This window comes from Amblyomma maculatum, chromosome 9 (genome assembly GCF_055883805.1).
Source record: "Amblyomma maculatum isolate TAMU_Amacu chromosome 9, ASM5588380v1, whole genome shotgun sequence".
Classification (NCBI taxonomy): domain Eukaryota; kingdom Metazoa; phylum Arthropoda; class Arachnida; order Ixodida; family Ixodidae; genus Amblyomma; species Amblyomma maculatum.
The window spans coordinates 28,043,035-28,058,500 of NC_139352.1; the positions used below are offsets into that span (position 1 = coordinate 28,043,035).

General features: G+C 45.8%; 1 protein-coding gene across 5 annotated transcripts in view; it reads left to right on the top strand.

Moving 5' to 3' along the window:
• Positions 1–1,590: 1,590 nt before the first annotated feature.
• Positions 1,591–15,466, top strand: part of LOC146178647 (uncharacterized) — a 93,976-nt gene continuing 80,100 nt past the window's right edge. For 3 of the 5 annotated variants that reach the window (XM_084578453.1, XM_084578451.1, XM_084578454.1), the window contains exon 1: positions 1,606–1,714. The gene's annotated coding sequence lies outside the window, so the exon portion shown is untranslated. Of the gene's footprint in view, positions 1,715–15,466 lie in introns of all 5 variants that reach the window. The other 2 variants (XR_014700625.1, XM_084578450.1) reach the window with 1 other exon arrangement.

Sequence of the window (15,466 nt, forward strand, 5' to 3'; positions counted from 1 at the left end):
ACACCGGCTCCGTGGACCGCGGCTAGAGGCTGCCGGAGATCACCTGAAAGGTACAGAGCGCACTACCATTTCTCTTTCTTAGTGGTAAAAGTGCTATAAAGCAACAAACATTAACGTACAAGGAGGAGGCGGCATTTGATTTTATCCACCAGAGAAAAAGCTGCAATCCAGTCTTGAACAGATATGGAGTAGCTTGGGCCGAACGTGGGTGAACTTTCGACCGATGATTTTCTGCACAAAATGATTGCCTTCGCTATCACAACTGGGAAGACTACGACGCTTGAAAAACGTCCTCTCTAACTTCGAGATATACTGCGCGGATCAGTGATTACCGATCCTTACTCTTCTATAAAGGTGTGAAACTTGATAAGGACTAGAAATTTGTGTCAAGTACCCGCGTAACATCCAGAAACCGTAGAAAGTATCTGATTAGAGATTACATGCCTAGATATTTAAACTGTATTTCGCCCCCCCCCCCCCCCTTTTCAATCAGAGATTGACATTGCTTACCTTTCTAGCACTGTAAAAATTTAGTGTGTATATAATTGCGCGACGCGGTGAACAAGGTATATCTAGGGTCTTTTTTTTTTTGGTATATTTTCAACCTTTTGTGAACTGAACCTTGTTAACAGCCTCAAACATACGTCTACAGTACGTCTGGAAGGAAGACGTAAAATGATTGACTTACACCCGGCGGGCGACCAATTCAACAGCTGTAATGCCCTAACGATATGTAGTCTCTGTGAAGATCTTGCTGTGAGGTTTTAGAGACAAAGGTCGTATCGACTTGTAGCTGGGTAGAGATAAATAAAGAAAGAGTGAAGACTGCTCAATACTAATTCGTTATGCGCTCTTTATCACTACTTCTTAATTTATAATATCATGGAATGCGGCTATCGCGGAGAGTGCGCGAAAGCCATTTTTAATGTCACGATCGAGGATTGAACAGAACTCACTGCCCCGCGTCTCGTTTTAATGTTATGCACTGCATGCCGTGAACCACCGAAGCCAGGCAGCAGTGATTCGGCCCTTCATTCAGACGGCTCTCGAACTCTGTGCTTAAGGTCACGGTGATTGTTTTTCTTAGTTATAAAGAAACCATTTTGACCGCCTTCTGAGGGTTTCTTTTTTTTCTAGAAAAGGCATCCTTCACAATTAAAGGTCAGATATTTGACTAAATTATTACCATTACACATTTCTGTGACTGCGGTAACATTCAAAGGAATCGAGAGAAACTTCATCGACAAAGCAACCTTTTGGCCTTGATACATAACTGAATGATCAGAAATGCAAGTGAGCACCAGCTAATATAGAAAACAAGCAAGTAAAAAAAGCCAACAGGTGAAAAAACAAGTAATATAACCAATAAGTAGGGGAAAAAAATGGTTGGTTGCTTGGACTGCCTGCGATTGGCTGCCCTCGCGCTCCGCCCTCTGCTGGGTTCGAGTCACCTCTCCCGTTTTCCCCCCATTTGTGACGAGAAGGTTCCGTCAGCGAATGACTCTTGCTGCCCCTGCCTTCTGTGCCCGCCCCTGCAGCTCGGGAGGGAACTTTTCATCAGACGCTTTCTATAAGCTCATGAAGCTCACATCGAAATAATAAAAAAGTGGACCGCTGTTGTGCGCCCGACAGCAGGATCTCGCATCTGCGCAGTTGCCAGGCCCGGCGGATACGGATGTGGGAATTGCGTCTCATCTCAGCTACCCAGTGACAGGTAAATTTCTTCCTTGCGGTTCCTTAGATTCCCGAACGGTACATGGCTGGCACACGTTTCGCCGTGGGAGAGCATCGTCCGTGAATTTGTTCGCTGCTTTCGCGGACCCTTCTGTGCCCGTCACCCTGCGTGAACTACCAACGTTCATAGTGATATTTTCCGGGCCCATCGCACCCAATGAGTCATTCTTGAGTGGAATGTTAGTTTGTAAGGCTCTCCTTAAGGTACCCTGGCCGTCATTGACGGTGACGCCTGTAAAGCGATTCCACAGGACGTTCCCCGTGTAGTTTATGAAATTGAACACTGCCCCCAAAATTCATGGTTTCTACGAAACCGATCCGGCATATTTACACAGGACTCAACGGGCTATATGACTCGCTCCGTTGCTCTATCATGAATCTTTATTTCTTAGCGCATATTATAGGCAGGGAGGCAGTGGAATACGTAAGGGAAAATGTCTAATTGGAGCAAGTAGTAATCTCAGTTCCAGATAAAGGAAGCAGAAAAAAACAAGAAGATTAAAAATGAGTTTCACTGAATTTATAAGGCAGACAAAGTTACACTATTATTAGTCGTTTGCAAGTATCCTTTAAGAGAAACGTACATAACAAGGGTGTCTTACCGGTGCTCAACCGTGGGGCAGCGACCCAGGGAGCTAATGGAGAGCTTTGAAATTGAGAAAACGACCCAGTGAGCTAATGGAGAGCTTTGAAATTGAGAAAACGAGCCTAGTAGCACCAATTCCTCGGCGCAAGGTCGCCCCTCCGATGTGCTCTCTCTAATGCGACATAGGGGAACAGGCACCGTAGGAATCGGGTTAGCCGCTCGCAGCGCCATTTAGAAAAAGATATCGAAACCCTACGTCGCAAGTTTCGCAAATGTATTTATATACACTTTTACTTCTGACAGAATAATAAATAATAAAAACAGCGTATTGTGTAAAATTCAACTCTTAGAACTGTTTTCATGTCAACAAAACGCTATTTGAACAGCCCACAATTTTTTCTTACGTCCTGCCTGCATGGCCACCAAACAACGCTAACTCGCTTAACCAAACAGTTGTCAAAATCCAGAGGTATTCTTGATATCTGAGGCATTTTGTCGCTAGAAATTATTCGGGCAGACTCCTTCAGGCAGATAAAAACCTTCGTTCACTCTTCACCAACGAATTGCTGGTGAAGAGTGAGGGCCCCTCTTCGCCGAACGCCGCCATCTTTCCTGTTTCTGTGTAGCGCTTGGGGGACACACTATTTCTCCAGTTTTGAGTTATCATCACCCGCTCACCCGAGCACCCAAGCGGCTTTGCGTTTTACGCGTTCTAACTTGCACCTCGGTATTCGTTATGCCACTAACATATAGGGTACCCTATTCGAAATGTCCCCAATGAAAAAGACTTGTTTAAGGGAAAGTTAAGAGACAAGAGCTTATCATAGGAGGTTGCGGCCAATTACTGCACCAGGGTGGCCAATTCCTGTTCTGGTGAGGGAGTGCGTTCCCAGAGGTGTTCACCGGCATCAGGTCGCGCCCCAAACCTGTTTATGCAATTCCATCGACACGCGGATATTTGTTTTAAATCCGGTGGAGAATTGTGCGGCACCGGGATTTGAACCCCGGCCCTCTTGCATGCGAGGCGGATGTTCTGCCGCTACACCACCGCTTCACCGGGGTCAAGTGGATGCAGCTAGCACAGAACCGGGTTAAGTGGAGAAATATGGGAGAGGTCTTCGCCCTGCAGTGGGTATAATCAGGATGATGATGATGATGATGATGATGATGATGATGGTGGTGGTGGTGGTGGTGGTGGTGGTGGTGGTGGTGGTGGTGGTGGTGGTGGTGGTGGTAAGAGACAGGAAGCGAGCAGAGTGGTCCAAAGAATTGAACTCGATTTACGTATATTGTAGTTCACAAAGTTTGAGGAAATTTAAGCTCCATCTTCATGTGTGTCACGTGGCACATTTAAAGCGCTCCCGTCAGCGGCTTCTCATGCGGGTCATCGTACGCGCACGCTCGCCCCTCACCCTCATGCACTACCATCGAGCATTAATGTAATTAAGCATGCCAGTGAGAACTTGAGGCGTTGATTCTGACAAAGAGCTTGACCCTAGAGTTTTACATAAACCGGATTAGTTAAGCTCAGACAGCGTAACATGGTGGTAATGGCTTAGTTGTCGAAAGCCTAAAAAGCTTGGTCACTGTGATTACGTCATTGTTTCGAAAACTGCTTAGGTGTATGTAAAGGTTTTTCTTTGATGTATACCATTAGCACAAAGAACCTTCGTTATGTTTTTGAGTAGTCTACCTCCTGTTCTTTCTAACACTAGTATTCATGCTAACACTCACTTTGGGAGTCACGTTCGCCGTGATTTCACACGATGTTCGACTTAATTGTGCGACAATGAGAACTAAAAGTAGTGCATGCCTAAAAATGAAAGGATGCTTAAGCTTTGCCATGAGAGTAGGTGCAATAGAGACTGTAACACCACCATTTATTTCGATGGGGTCTGTATTTGTATTCCTTAATTTATTGAAACGTTTGAAATTTTACATACTGCACCGTGAATGCACATCCCAAACACACATTAGCAATTCCTAAATGTCACAATGATTTCACTAGGTGTCCCTCTAATGCTCTTGGTACTCAACAGCCCGTTGTGGCCTTACGTTGCGTGCCCATTTTTCATGTGGAAGGCCTCAGTTCGGACGCTATTGGCGACAAATTAATTTTATTGAACATTGAATTACCGTTGGTTTGAAATGCGTATTTTTCGACACGTTTTCCTCAGTTATGGGGTATGGCGACGGCGATATTTTTTTGGTCCGAGCGAGCCGTATGCGGCATCACGTAAGCACGAATACATTCTTAGACAAATACCCGAAAAAGGGCAAGTGCAATACACCCTTGCTCCTTAGTGACGCCGCATACGTCGCTCAATGTGTCCGGCTGCAGTTTATGGTATTTTCTCCTTATTGCCCTTACCTGGGCCCTTCTGTGATTCAACAAAGTGAGCGACAAAACTGTTTCATAACTTAGTTATGTTGGCTTTAACGCCCCAAAACAACTCAGTCATGTAAACCTCCACATTATTCTGCACCATCTGGTGACTTCTAATGTGTACTCACATTGTACAGCGCAAAGTTGCCTTTTGAGCTCCGCCTCCATCAGACCATGGCTACCGCGAGCGGGTTCGAATCCCGGTACTTGAGATCACTTGCCAAGCATCCCATCTCTTTAGCAATGACTGGTTAAAGCGGGCCTTTATGACGGCTGGTATTTCATATACTAGAGACAAGGATGAAGAGTTAGTAGTAAAGTGCGTTGCGTGATATAGAGCACCTGGAAAGGAACTGTGCAGATAGGAGCCGTTAGGAAGTTGTCTTACCATACTCTGAACTGAAGAGGCTAAATGTTTTCCAAATTGAACCGGCGTGCGCAATAGTTGGAGAGAAGACAGCGAAGCGTAATTTACATCTGCATTGATAGACTACGCAGACTACCACCTTCGCTAGTTATATTAGATTTATCGATGGTAAACCACTGTAATTTTTGTTCTTCGGCCATGCGTCTGCTTTCCTGTTTTGTATATAGTGTTATCTAGATTAGTAGCAGAGATGCTGGACAAACTTACACCCACCCTTTCTCACTCCTTGTATCTTGTTCCCAAGCAACAAACACGACCGAGATGACAAACAGCTGCCGCGGTGTTAGGTGACAGAAGCGTCAGAACGCGTATTTGCCAGCTCAGAAAAAGCCGGGGTCATGCACGTGGCTGCAACAAGGATGAGAACTAATGTAGCGACAAAAGAGGAGGAATCGATCGCGTTCTTGTTCTGTGAGAACCACTCCTTAATTTTAAAGCACGAAAGGGTTTTATTCGCCCGTTGTCAAGAAGGAACTCTTTATTTGAGAATAGGGATCTAAATGACGCAGTAACGGGAAAATAAAGTTATTGTGAAGGTTATGTTGATCAGCACGTCATTGATGCAGGTTATGTAACAAAACCTGCTAAGGCATCTGCATCAATGAGGAATAGATAATAACGCGGCGTCATAAGGAACACCCAATGTTAGTATCAGAGAACGGAGCGATATACACAACATTTTTTTTTATTCAGTGAAAGGTTGTACAGATCAAAATACGTTGCAGAAAAAAATAAAACCCGCCAACTCCTACGAGTATGGCTTTAACACACTAAAATTCTCTAAGAGTAACCATAATTAACATAGGTGTACTGCTCACCTTGTTGAGATGTTGCAATCCGGATAGTCGCGGAATACCAAGCATGGAAGATTAATAGGTGATGGTACTTTTCAGAATTCTAGGAAGATGCTGTCAATCTGGTATGACCATCTAAGTACGCTTGGTGTCAAACTTAGGCGTGGGGGCCCTCCGGTTTGGTTAGGGGGTGAATCTGTCTACAACTCAAGGACCCTATACAAAAGCAAGAATGTAATTTTAACAAACGGGCACAACCTGAATGCTGTATGCACGCCTTGAGAGTGGATAGAGGAGAATTTTTCACCTAACGTTCAACTAGTATAGAAAAGGTTAAGGTCCTTTGGTAAGGCAAATAAAAAAGGCAAGTGCAGCCTTTCCTAATACAGACTATAACTAAATGGCAGCATCTGCAAATATCACACGACTGATTCATGTAGCACAGTTTAAACAAAAGTAGGACGTCGCTTAAGCTTCGCCTTAAGGTTAGACAAGGTAGCGTGCGCGCTCTTTGCCTCATTTATTGCTACTCTGACGCTAATTTGACTATACCCGCTTCTTTCATCATCATCACCATCAGCCTGATTATACCCACTGCAGGGCGAAGGCCTCTCCCATATTTCTCCACTTAATCCGGTTCTGTGCTAGCTGCATCCACTTGACCCCTGCGAACTTCTTAATCTCATCCGCCCACCTAACTTTCTGCCGCCCCCTGCTACGCTTTCCTTCCCTTGGAATCCAGTTTGTTACCCTCAGCGACCATCGGTTATCCTCTCTTCGCACTACATGTCCTGCCCATGTCCATTTCTTCTTAACTTCCACTAGAATGTCGGTAACTTGAGTTATTTCTCTGACCCACTCTGCACGCTTTCTATCTTTTAATGTTACCCCTACAATTTTTCGTTCCATAGCCCTCTGGGTTGACCTCAACTTAAGTAGAACTCTCTTGGTTAGCCTCCACGTTTCAGCCCCATAGGTGAGTACAGGCAAGATGCAACTGTTGTATACTTTGCTCCGCTTCTTTGCATATTACTAAATGACAGTGAGATTTCTGCTTGCCGTCTTTGGCTTTCAGGAGCAACCTAGCTTCAGCCCTGCGTTTACGATGGTCGACATGTTTGCGCCGTAGGAGTATGGCTCGTATCTCTCATCTACCGTTTCGTGATCTAGAACCGTCTGCTCTCTTGGCGGTAGCAATGAAACCAAGTCAGCGTCGATGAAATGAACAAAGGCGTATTTCTGCACTATTTACAGGGCATTATTTACAGTAAAAGGTTGGCACCGGGGCCGAAGGCTACTACTAGCTATGCAGAACTGTAGTCACAAAGCGATGGCCGGAGAGGCTTCGACGCGTCCCCTTCTTTCGAATGGCATAGCACTCGACGAACGCTTTGAAGGTCTCACTCTCCAGCGGCAGTGCATTGGCTTATACAGCCGGGGAAACTGTTGCCTCTGAAATTGTCCAATCCGGAGGCAGCTCTTGACAGTGGCCCGAAATGTCCAATCAGCGGACGTGCTTATCACCTTCTTCAAATGTGCCGTGACGCGAAGGCATGTCGCCGCTATGGGACGTGTGCCAGGTTATCTGGGATTTCCCGAACGTGTTTCAACGTGACGATCGTTGATGCTTCTTTGCAATATGTCGCTGTCTTGGGGCGCAGCACCAGGGCTTGCAAAGGGAGTGTTAGCAGCAGAAGCTTGACTTTCGGCTGAGCGGAATTCGGGCGGCTTCTCCAGCACTACAGCAGTTTGCTGACGTTCCAGCTCGTCTTCCTCCGCACTCTCACGGAGCTTCGCTTCCGTTTTTAACTCTAGTACTTTGGCATCCCGACTTCCCTTTAAAAGTATAGCTGCCTCATGCCATACATTCTTCGCTTTCTCGCAATTCGTCTTACGATTTGTCCCCGGTCGAGGAGCATCGTCATCACGACAAGGGACATCCTCAAACAAAGAATTCTCACTAATGCGTGCAACTGATAATGTCAGACAACGTTGTCGCACCAGTACCTGTTACAGGTTAACAGACGCGTTCAAATTCAGCGAAACAAACAAGGCTATTTGTCTGGTTTTATTCACTAATCACTACCCACTAAACAGTCAGTTCGCCAATCACACTATCAATTCCCCCGAATCGATCAACGTATACACTGCGGATATCATATACTCGACTCGACCTTGCAGCGCACTTGGATGAGGATGCATTAAAACGCGGAGCCGCTATCTACCATTGCAAACATGCATTAAGTCTGTAGTTCCGGTGGCAGCCACATCACATGACGGCGCCATTCCAATATTTGCGCCGGAAGGAATTTGTATCGCCTTTGCAAATTCCCTCTCAAATCGTGGTACGGCGATGGCTTGTCGACGGAATAAACGCAGTACGTGCGCTATTTATCGCCAAAATCAGCTTTTTTAGAAGCAACTTGGCAGGCCTATTCGGTCCGTTATCTTTTCTTGTTACAAATGTTGGCAGTCTTTTAGCAAAACCGGATTATTTATGGTCTCTAGTTCACTATTGTGATTATGATGTCATCTTAGGAACAGAGGTATGGATCAATCCAATTATGTCAAAAAAAGAAAATAGGTATTTCTATTTTCTTTTTGTAACACGCTTAAAAATGAAACATTATACCCTTTTGAAGCCAGAGAAAGTGAGAAAGTGGTGGTATGATTTTGTGACGAGTTCGCTCCCATCTTCATTCGTCGTTAATTGCTAATTGCTAAATTTTGTTTGCATCAACTTGCTATTTATGGCACCGCTTTTTTGTGCCTTTTGTTTCACAGCCTGCCCTAAACATTCAACAATTAGCAAGAGAGGTGACCATTTTGCGATTCACGTTAATCTTTGCCTCGAAGTCGAGAAATAAGTTTGCTCAAAGAAACAAATATAATATTACAGAAAGGCAGACTGTATACCGCGACGTCAACGTCTGTCAATTTCTCGGCTTTGTATGAAGGTGGTTTTGAACAACCGTTGATATCAACGACAATGACGTATATATTTCGTGACGAACTACTTGAATTTCAAACTGCATGCGTACCTGTGTTACAAAGTGGGCCTTCTCGTGGTAATCCCTCGTTCGTGGGAACAATTGAGCGCAGTATACGCAAAAACAAACACTTCTACCGCTATGCAGCCTGTTCGAACATGGCGCAGCATTGGAAGATTCAGCATGCACTCTCAGCTCGCGAGAAAAAAAAAAAACAGATAAAGGGCGCTAAACGTAATTTATTTTTTTTTTCTGAAATTTCTAACATGACGGAGAGTGATCCGAAAACATTTTGGAAACTTCAAATCCGCACTTTTACTAACCGAACGAGATGACCTTTTAGACGTTAAATAATTTTTTTTTTCTCAGTATTTAGTAAATGAAGGACATGAGCCATTTTCCAATCATCAGGAAGATTTTCACTTGCAAGAGATGGCTAAAACCATTTTTACAGCAGTGTTCCGAACATAACCTTGGTTAGCTACAATAGCTTTGCCAACATACCATCTGTTTAGGACTGTAGTTCAAACGCAAAAGGCCAATGACACACTCAATCCCATGGCAGGATACAGTGGTATCCTTCGTGGTGGGGGCCACTGATTACAGTATGCCCGTGTCGGTAAAAGATACTTCATAATTCAAACAGCATTAAAAATCCACCCAACTGATTTCTTCAATATGCATGTCATCTATAACCAAAGCCCCCCCCCCCCCCCCCCCCCCTCCTACGTTGTTTTCCCTGGCAAAAATTTGACTCGTTCTGAAAGCTGCTTCTCAAACTTGGATACGGAGGCGGTTTTTAGGTGCAACGAGAACCGTCGGCTCCGCGTAAAACCTTACGGTGGAGAATAAATGTCCGCATGATATGATTTCGCATTAAGGCGTAGTGCTCAAAAGCGTCCTATTCATGCTCCGGTAGTTGTCCCCTCTGACAGCGCGTTTGAAATATAAACCGATAAGTGGGACCTTCGCGTCTTTTACGCAGAGCGTATTGGTTTTGATGCGCCAAAAAGCCATCGTCGCAACCCAATTTGAGGGGAAGCTGGCTTAAATTTCTGCCAGCGCAAATGTTTGAGTGGTGCCGTCATGCAATGCTGCAGCCACCCGAACTACAGACCTGATACGTGTTCTCCAAAGGAGATGGCGCCTTCTCGTTTCATTTCATTACCATCATCAAATTGGAGGTCAAGGTCGAGTAGGTTGAATCGAAAGATATGCCGTGATAAATGGAGATGATCAAACACGCAGCTGAATAGATGACAAAACATAATGAGCAAGCGTAGCAAATGAGTGAGAAGTGGAGATGCCTTGTAAGGATGTTTGAAAAGTTGATTGATTTGAAGCGGTTGAGAGTGTGCTTGACTGAACGATTAGTAAGTTGTGATTGGTGATAAATGAATGAAACCAGCGTGGTGTAGACAAATGATCTCGTATGTTTATCACTGAATTTGTACACATGGAATGGCCGTGGTGGCTGGTACTGGTGTGACAGCCTTGTCTCACATTGCACTTGGCACGTGTAATATACAGGGTGTTCCAGATAACTTCAAACAAGAATTAAAAAAGAACGGTGTAGAGAAGCTTGGTGAAACCAAGGGCATATGAATGCTTTCAACGCGATGCTCCCCAAAGTATTTTTACATTCCGCTCAATTAGTTAACAAGGATAAATTTTGCAAAATATTTATTATTTACTGTGGGGCCAAGTTGGTTCCATCAAGTTGTGGAGGGGGTTCAGAAACAATATATCCCGTTTTTTTCTACCAGCATACCAATATCATGGCAGTTTTTACCGATATTTGGAGTAATCCCGCGAAATATAAAAATATCATGTGACTGCGCCCGTGCGTTATAATATTGCAACGCTCCCAGCAACCTTTGGACGAACGAAACTCACGCAGTGACAGTGTACAAGTTAGCGGTTGCCAATCATTTTACAGACTGCATCACGACGCAAATAAAGAAAAACGAACCTGACTTTAATTAGGTGACTCGACCGTTTTTTCTTCCTTTTTCGTTTCTACGGTGTGATAGCTCGGTGAAATTTCCGTCCAAGATTGCTGTCGGTAGCCTGCCCATCGCTTATCGTGGCTCACGCTTTCTGTGCTCCGGCAATACTTGCTGATGTAGTTTTGAGACTATGCTGATAGTAGCGTCCGTCGGCCGCTCATCTATCGTGCACGCTTCGTCAATTCAATACGCGTTTGGCAGCGCTGCAGTATACGGTAACGTGTTACCGCAGTCACGTGGTATTTTTTAAATACTGCGCTGGCTTTATTTAAATGTTGGAAAAAACGATCACATGGGAGATAGGTTGATAGAAAAAAACTGAGTTGGTTGTATCTTAATGCCTTCTACTGCTTAATGAAGTGGACTTGGCCCCAAAGTGAATAATAAACATTTTTCATACTTCTCCCAGACGGAAAAAACTACAGAAAATTTTCTGATGTTACAACACAATTTCTGGGCGGTTTTTGACGGGAAACCTGTTGTGACAACAGAACATTCTGTAGTAACATCAGAAATTTCTGTAGTTACAACAGAAAAGTGCTACAGAACTACATAAAAATCTGATGGTTACGACAGAACTACAGGATATTTCGTCGTAATTTTGACACAGTTCAGTAGTTCTTTTTCGACTGGGCTGAATTAGCAAATGTAGCGGAATGTAAAAAAATACTCCGTGGAGCACTACGTGACGACCACCAATATGTCGTTGGTCTCAGGCAGCAACAAGCTTCGCTTTTTGTTTTTTTTTTTCTTCAAATACCTTGTTCAAGTTACGAGAAACACCCTGTATAATGCTGTGTCTTCGTCTGAGGATGTGTCTCGTCGTGATGGGGCTCCTCGATGACCAAGTAGAAGTCGTAACACGGATGCCGAGGAAACGGAGAAGATCGCCCGGTATGTGGCTGCTGGACAGTTGAAGCGATTGAGGGATGTCGAGGAGGAACGTTAGAAACGGAATTGAAGCGCTGCAAGTGTTCGGAGGAAGCCGAGCCGGAACGCTAGCATGCTGCCGACGATCGTAAAAATTCTTTAAGCCAAAGAGGTCGAGATGAAAGATCAACGTTCTTTAATAATAGGCAAAGGAACCGGTTCGAATCGAAGCAGCATGAGAGTAGGTAAAGGCGTGCATGCCATCGCGTCTACCCTTAACGCCAAGCTTTAAGGGCCGCTGACCAGGGCATGAGATTTTGAACGAAGAAAACTAAAGCTTCGGTCAGGTATCGGAGATAGTCTCTGAGCAATGCTGCTGCGATGCGCGCACCAAAAAGCAACAAATTTACTAATCAAACATGTCTCAGGCTACCCTTCTAAAGCCAGTTTCCCTGCTCTCTACTCTGGCCGTCGATCCCTGGTTATCACGTCAATATCCAGGACTTACCCAGGGCCACATCCACTGATCCGTCTCTTTGATTGACGGGTGAAGGGTGGGCGGAGACCACTAACTGCGTGAGCAGCTCTCTGCGTGCTTCTTTCTGGCCCGTGTCTTTGTCCTGCATGCGGTATCCCTACTCAGACGCCGTTCTGTGTGCTGCGCCGTTCCTAAAGCCTTCGTGCAAACACCACGCCTTCTCCCAAACGCGAAGGAGGAAGGAGGGGAATTCTGCTTGCGGAGGCATGGCGAAGACTAGATGGTCAGGCAGCAGAGGGAAAAGCCTCTTTGAGACGACGGGAGGATAGAAACACCGCAGAATCGATTGATTGCAGTGACTGTATCTGCGTTACTCGTTAAAAAGGCGTTTGCTGCTTTGTGATCCGGGGACGTAGCCTTACACTCGACGGGAAAGAAAATATTTTCGAATGGAGGGTGGACCGCGGCCCTTTATGCGCCTTGCTAATGTTTCTTTAGGTTGTCTTCCATGCTGAAGCTCGTTTCAAGTGTCCATAAATAAGTGTTTGCTTTGTACCATGAAGCTGGTGTGGAGTAAAGAAAGTAATCGTGTGCATGCGCTTCTTCATCGGCAGCAAGGCATGTGGGTACTGAAGGGAAGGGTATGGGAGTAGCTGCTCTTGGCCCTATAGATCTCAGATCCTAGGGGCCGTAGGCCGTTTTGGCGAAGGCTCCAATTAGCCCCAGGGTATTGGTACTTTGGTAGAGCGCAAGCTGCTGTAGCAGGACATCAGGGTGTGGTGAATTGGTAGGCCTTCGGATGATCCCCAAAGTAAAATTGCGCCAATGTGCTGAAGGCCTCGCCTTCAAAAAACGGGTCCGCGAGCCATGGTCTCGCCCGACGAGTGACAAATCCAGTCTCTTAAAAACACCGGTTTATTCCGGATAAACAAAAAAAAGCAAAACAGAGAAACATAAGGCGCTACTGCGCTGAGAACAGGCTGTTCATACGCGCGACAATAGAACACCAACGGAAAGCGGGAAGAATGCCAGGGCCTTACCGCGGCGAAACAAAACACACTGCGGAGCGAATAAAACTAGCAATGGGGCCAAAGCGCTAACGGCAACACAAGAAAGATTGCTCCTCGCGGGACAGCAACTCACAGAAATACGCCTAGGCTGTTCCTGCAGGCACTGCTTCCATCTTCGCGTCGGCGATCTTCTTTCAGTCGTCCGTGCACACCCTGCTGGCCCATGACGCTCGCCGGTTGCCCCGCGCCGGTCTCTCCGCCGGGGCAAAAAAGCCACGCGCCTCGCTTCTGACGCGCTTATCTACCCTCGTCTGTCGCCGCTAACATCACGCCCCCCAAGATTATCTGCTTGCTCATGCGCACTCGCGCTGCCCGTGCAAACAATACAAATAGAAAGACGCGCGCGCGGTTTAAAACACCTAAAGGGGCTGCGGAGCCCCCACAGTGCGCAGTAATATGTTTGGTAATTTGTAATATGTAATTGGCCTTCAAACTTGACAACGTCATATGGACTCGTCATAGCACGCTGCCACCGACCAACCAGTGCACAGCCATATTACCTACCAACTACCAGCCGTCAGAGGCGATCTTTTGCCCACGCCGGATTTTCTAGATAATGGGGCCTCCTAATGCGACAACGTTAAAATCTACTTTCTGCAGAAAATCCGGCATCTGTGCTTTCGGCATAGTGGGCGAAAACTCACGGCCATGACCCTGCCACCTAGTAGTTAGCGAACGACCTTTGTCAGCTGACATGTCACTGACTGGTCACCGGGTTTGGTGACATCTCTAGACCCCATAATATGGCCGAGCTGGCAGGCACTGCCAACTCGGTCTTCGCTTTTGAGATGGCAAGATGAGATGGGAAGCGAACCTTCGAGGTCATATGTCTTACGTAAGGGACACGCGGCCTCTAATCCAATTGGGAACTTCCGTACGGCTTGGCTAACGCGGGGTTTTGTATCTGTGTCCGGTGGTCATACATACAATATTATACACTCTAAAAAAAGCGGCTCAAGGGAAATAACGTCCACTTTGGTCCTCGAATCAGGCTTTTAGTCCACAAGAGGACCAAGGACCAGCTGGGGCTACGTGAGTGCCGTGTGGGATTGTGAGAGGCTATAATGTTCAGTCCTTGATTGAAAATGACTAATCTCAGGAGGGGTGTCAGGACGGACGGCTGACTTGATCCCCGGCCGCTCCCCTGTCTCTTCCCATCTCTCTCGGTGCACATTATACGTTTCATGGTGTGGACATGCAAATCCAACACGCATGCTATAGCTTACAACTGCATACTAATGGGTATATAGAATTTACTAGAGGCATAAATTAAAAGGCTAGCAATTAGGCGAGCAGGAAAGTGGATGGACACGAACGGGGATCACGGTATAACCTTTAAATGTTATGCCTTCACATATTTAAACTGAGCATGGCCGAGAGGATCCCTGCTTATATTCCTCCACGACCACCCAGCGCGTCCGTTGTTATCGCCGCCGCCCAGTTACCTCTTTTTTTTTTTTAGCTTCCAAATCAGCCCCTTAAAATGTTTCGTTTTGGAAGGTATTCATTAACTTCCTGCTGGAAGGACAGGCCCCCATAGCGGCCTGAGTGTTGACGCACTAATCTACTACATATCACACGTGGCTTGCTGCACTGTAGAATGCAAGACAGTCTGAGCCAATCAGAAAGGCGCCCACTGCATAAATGCGTTCGTCCACGCCCGTCTTCTTGCAACCGGTGGTTCTATCATAGGAAAGGAAAAGGAAACAGTGGGCAGGTGGAGCGCTCAAGAGATCGGACCGACAAGGCAAGGCAAGATTTATGAATAGTGGCGTTCCACTTCGCTATGGTAGATATTTCGCTGGAGTCCTCCGCAGTGCATGTATTTGTGCGGACCTCCTGTGCAAATTTAACCATGGAGTGAAACCCTCGAAGTATTCTTCAGCTAAAATTTCAGAAGTACTTTGGACTACTCGCAAATATTATTTGAAAAGTAATTCAACGGGGCCGAAGTATTTGAGGAAATATTTGCTGCGCTCCTGTAGGCCTGACTCGACAAGTGAGCTGTTGGTTCCACGGGGCTGCAAACTATTTGCTAAAAGAAGTGTAGGTGGCCATTTTCACGTGAAAAATGAGCAACGCTGACGTGGAAGGAGGCTAAAGAATCATTTTTCATCGTTTG